Source organism: Triticum urartu, chromosome 1 (genome assembly GCF_003073215.2).
Source record: "Triticum urartu cultivar G1812 chromosome 1, Tu2.1, whole genome shotgun sequence".
Classification (NCBI taxonomy): domain Eukaryota; kingdom Viridiplantae; phylum Streptophyta; class Magnoliopsida; order Poales; family Poaceae; genus Triticum; species Triticum urartu.
Window position 1 is genome coordinate 274,306,348 of NC_053022.1, and position 6,000 is coordinate 274,312,347.

The following is a 6,000-nucleotide window of genomic DNA, read 5'->3' on the forward strand; positions in this document are numbered from 1 at the left end:
CATATTAGGATTATTTAAGAAAATTACCATGCTATTTAAGACTGTCAAAATAATTTAAGTGAAGCATGAGAGATCAATAGTTTCTATAAAACAAATCCACCACTGTGCTCTGAAAAGATAGAAGTAAAGCACTAGAGCAAATGACAAACTACTCTGAAAGATATAAATGAAGACCAATGAGTAGTCGAATAATTATGCAACTATGTGAAGACTCTCTAACATTAAAGAATTTCAGATCTTGGTATTTTATTCAAACAGCAAGCAAAACATAATGAAATAAAATGACGCTCCAAGCAAAACACATATCATGTGGCGAATAAAAATATAGCTCCAAGTAAAGTTACCGATGAACGAAGACGAAAGAGGGGATGCCTTCTGGGGCATCCCCAAGCTTAGGCTCTTGGTTGTCCTTGAATATTACCTTGGGGTGCCTTGGGCGTCCCCAAGCTTAGGTTCTTGCCACTCCTTATTTCATAGTCCATTGAATCTTTACCCAAAACATGAAAACTTCACAACACAAAACTTAACAGTAAACTCGTGAGCTCCGTTAGCGAAAGAAAGCAAAACACCACTTCAAGGTACTGTAATGAACTCATTCTTTATTTATATTTGTGTTAAACCTACTGTATTCCAACTTCTCTATGGTTTATAAACTATTTTACTAGCCATGGATTCATCAAAATAAGCAAATAACACACGAAAAACAGAATCTGTCAAAAACAGAACAGTCTGTAGTAATCTGGATCAATCGTATACTTCTGGAACTCATAAAATTCTCAAATAAATTGCTGGACGTGAGGAATTTATCTATTAATCATCTTCAAAAATAATTAACTAAATATAACTCTCCAATAAAAAATGGCAGCAATTCTCGTGAGCGCTAAAGTTTCTGCTTTTTTACAGCAAGATCAAAATGACTTTCCCCAAGTCTTCCCAAAGGTTCTACTTGGCACAAACACTAATTAAAAGCATAAAATCACATCTAAACATAGTCTAGATGAATTACTTATTACTAAACAGGAGCAAAAAGCAAGGAACAAAAATAAAATTGGGTTGCCTCCCAACAAGTGATATCATTTAACGCCCCTAGCTAGGCATGATGATTTCAATGATGCTCACATAAAAGATAAGAATTGTAACATAAAGAGAGCATCATGAAGAATATGACTAGCACATTTAAGTCTAACCCACTTCCTATGCATAGGGATTTTGTGAGCAAACAACTTGTGGTAACAAGAATCAACTTGCATAGGAAGGTAAAGCAAGCAAAACTTCAAAAATTTAAGCACATAGAGAGGAAACTTGATATTATTGCAATTCCTACAAGCATATGTTCCTCCCTCATAATAATTTTCAGTATCATCATGAATAAATTCAACAATATAACCAGAACCTAAAGAATTCTTTTCATGATCTACAAGTATAGAAAATTTACTACTCTCCACATAAGCAAAATTCTTCTCATGAATAATAGTGGGAGCAAACTCAACAAAATAATTTTCATGCGAGGCATAATCCAATTGAAAACTAAAATCATGATGAAAAGTTTCATGGATATCATTATTATTTATGGCATACAAGTCATCACAATAATCATCATAGATAGCAACTTTGTTCTCATAATCAATTGGAACCTCTTATGAAATAGTGGATTCATCACAAAATAAAGTCATGACCTCTCCAAATCCACTTTCATCAATATAATCATCATAAATAGGAGGCATGATTTCATCATAATAAATTTGCTTATCAAAATTTGGGGGACAAAAAATATCATCTTCATCAAACATAGCTTCCCCAAGCTTGTGGCTTTGCATATCATTAACATCATGGATATTCAAGGAATTCATACTAACAACATTGCAATCATGCTCATCATTCAAATATTTAGTGCCAAACATTTTAATGCATTCTTCTTCTAACACTTCGGCACAATTTTCCTTTCCATCATACTCACGGAAGATATTAAAAAGATGAAGCGTATGAGGCAAACTCAATTCCATATTTTTTGTAGTTTTCTTTTATAAACTAAACTAGTGCTAAAACAAGAAACAAAAAGATTCGATTGTAAGATCTAAAGATATACCTTCAAGCACTCACCTCCCCGGCAACGGCGCCAGAAAAGAGCTTGATGTCTACCACACAACCTTCTTCTTGTAGACGTTGTTGGGCCTCCAAGTGCTGAGGTTTGTAGGGACAATAGCAAATTTCCCTCAAGTGGATGACCTAAGGTTTATCAATCTGTAGGAGGCATAGGATGAAGATGGTCTCTCTCGAGCAACCCTGCAACCAAATATCAAAGAGTCTCTTGTGTCCCGAACACACCCAATACAATGGTAAATTGTATAGGTGCACTAGTTTGGCGAAGATATGGTGATACAAGTGGTATATGGATGGTAGATAAAGGTTTTTGTAATCTGAAAATATAAAAACAGCAAGGTAACTGATGATAAAAGTGAGCGTAAACGGTATTGCAATGCGTTGAAACAAGGCCTAGGGTTCATACTTTCACTAGTGCAAGTTCTCTCAACAATAATAACATAATTGGATCACATAACTATCCCTCAACATGCAACAAAGAGTCACTCCAAAGTCACTAATAGCGGAGAACAAACGAAGAGATTATGGTAGGGTACGAAACCACCTCAAAGTTATTCTTTCCAATCAATCTGTTGGGCTATTCCTATAAGTGTCACAAACAGCCCTAGAGTTCGTACTAGAATAACACCTTAAGACACAAATCAACCAAAACCCTAATGCCACCTAGATACTCCAATGTCACCTCAAGTGTCCGTGGGTATGATTATATGATACGCAACACACAATCCCAGATTCATCTATTCAACCAACACATAGAACCTCAAAGAGTGCCCCAAAGTATCTACCGGAGAATCACGAGGAAAACATGTGCCAATCCCTATGCATAGGTTCATGGGAGGAACCCTCAAGTTGATCACCAAAACATACATCAAGTGAATCACGTGATATCCCATTGTCACCATAGATACGCATGGCAAGACATACATCAAGTGTTCTCAAATCTTTAAAGACTCAATCCAATCAGATAACTTCAAAGGGGAAACTCAATCCATTACAAGAGAGTAGAGGGGGAGAAACATCATAAGATCCAACTATAATAGCAAAGCTCGCGATACATCAAGATCGTACCATCTCAAGAACACGAGAGAGAGAGAGAGAGATAAAACACATAGCTACTGGTACATACCCTCAGCCCCGAGGGAGAACTACTCCCTCCTCATCATGGAGAGCACCGGGATGATGAAGATGGCCACCGGAGAGGGATTGCCCCTCCGGCAGGGTCATGGAATGGGTCTAGATTGGCTTTCGGTGGCTACGGAGGCTTCTAGCGGCGGAACTCCAAATCTATTGTGCTCCCCGATCGTTTTAGGGTATATGGAGATATATAGGCGGAAGAAGTACGTCAGGGGGGCCACGAGGGGCCCACGAGGGTGGAGGGCGCGCCCAGGGGGGTGGGCGCACCCCCCTGCCTCGTGGCTTCCTCGTTGCTTCCCTTACATGGACCCCAAGTCTCCCGGGTTGCTTCTGGTCCAAAAATAAGTTCCGTGAAGTTTCAGGTCAATTGGACTCCATTTGATTTTCCTTTTCTGTGATACTCTAAAACAAGGAAAAAACATAAACTAGCACTGGGCTCTGGGTTAATAGGTTAGTCCCAAAAATAATATAAAAGTGTATAATAAAGCCCATAAACATCCAAAACAGTAGATAATATAGCATGGAGCAATAAAAAATTATAGATACGTTGGAGACGTATGACATGTGCGCGCCTCTACATCGACCAGTATGTACGTACACGTTCGCGACTAGAATGACAACGCTTACGTAGGCTTTGACCAGGTGGGTCCCGACTGTCAGGCACTTCCTTGCGTGCAAAGATGTAGCTGGTGGGTCCCAGCAGTCAGGGGGGCGAATCATTTTTTTTGCCCGGACGCACTTCCTTTTGTGCGAAGATGTAGCTGGTGGGTCCCAGCAGTCAGGGGGAAACGATTTTTTCGCAAAATACGGTGGCCCGTCCGGTGGGTCCCCACTGTCAGGTGGAGGAATAATTATTTTGTGCGTAATAAGGAGGCACTTCCTTGTTGCGGCCGTGGACCCAGCTGTCAGCCTCTCCACGTACAGTCCATGTCCGATGGAAGCCGTTCCTTGACCATGTTGACCACGCCGCGCTGAGAGCACCATGGCGGTGGACGACGGCGAGGCCTAGGAAGGGAACAACACAGAGGCAGGGAAGACTCGGCAGTTGTTTCCCACGCGGAGGGGAGTACGACTGTACGAGGGTTTACTGGTTCGTCTGCCGTCGCCGGAGAATAACAGCAGGTGTGGGTGAGTAGAGGGATGGCTAGGCCAGCGATGGGAGTATGGTGGGGCGGTGAGGCCTGCGCGACAGCACAGCCGGCTGCGGGGAGGAGGGAGCAGGCAGTCCCGCCGGTGCTTGTTTGAGCGGCTGGAGCAGGAAGAGTAGAGATTGAAGAAGCACGACGGCCGTTGGATGGAAATTCAACAGTCACTACTTGTGCATCAACCTTTTATTTAGGAAAGCCTCAAATCTGTGGAAAACAGCATACGGCCCATCTACCATTATTTCTAATAATTTACAGCCCATTTGCTAATTCTTAATGTTTTTTTGGAGCCCATATTCTTTTTGTTAGCATTACAGCCCATATTGTGGCCATGGTTAAAAAATTATACGAAATTTTGCATATTTCGGTGCGGTCCGAACTGTTTTCAATCCTGAAATTTCGAGTCACATTCAAACTGATTTTAAAAATAAATGTATATCAATATAAAATCCAACAAATTGTCCATGCATAAAAATCAATGCAATTTAAAATCTCGAAATGAAAAAAAAATTGAAACTAATTGCCGGTTTGATGTGTTTTAAAAATGTACAACCTATTTCTCATTACTGATAGGCCATTTTCTCGGCCAGCCAAATGAAGCTCTCCTCGTCTTGAAAGATTTGAAGCCCAACAGGCATGACAAAGCGACTTACTTGGCAAATCACAAAAAAACTGGGTTGTGGCCGTGGACCCAGCTATCAGCCTCTCCACGTATAGTACTCTTCCGATGGAAGTCGGTCATTGATCACATTGACCACGCCGCACCGAGAGAACCAAGGCGGTGGACGACGATGAGGCCTAGGAAGGGGACGACGCGGAGCCGAGGAAGACGCGGCAGTGGATGCCCATGCGTAGAGGAGTACAGGGGTTCACTGGTTCGGCTGCGGCGTGAGGCCGCCGTCACCGCAGAATAACAGGGGGTGTGGATGAGTAGAGGGATGCCCTGGCCAGCGGTGGGAGTAGTAGGGGGCGGTGAGGCCTCCGCGGCATCACAGCCGGCCACGGGAGGCAGGAGCACGCGGCACGACCGGCGCTGCTTTATGCGGATGGAGCAAGAAGACCAGAGGTTGAAGAAGCACTATGGCCGTTGGATGGACATCGTACGGTCACTGGAGCTAGAATCGTTCATATTGACTAAGTTGACAAAGCCCTCCGTCCCCGTCAACTTAGTAGGCCCACAAGTTAGCCACCCACTATGGTGGGTCCCAGCTAGCAGGGGGTACTCATTTTTTGTGCATAATAAGGAGGCACTTCCTTGCGTGCGAAGATATAGCTGGTGGGTCCTACCTGTCAGCGGGGGGAACACTTTTTTTCATGAAATACAGAAGCCCTTCCCACGTACAGTCCACGTACAATGCGTAATAAGGAGGAACTTTCCTTGCGTGCGACCATGGAACTCGTGGGTCCCAACCGTCAGGCTCTCCACGTACAGTCCTCTTCCGATGACTCTCGTATGTTGACCACGCCGCGCCGAGCACACCGAGGTGGTGGACGACGGCGAGGCCCCAGACTGGAATGACCCGGAGATGGGGAAGATGCGGCAGTGGAGTCACAGACGGAGAGGAGTGGGAAACTTGACTGGTTCGGGTGCGGGGTGGGCCTACACTTGGCAGAGAATAAT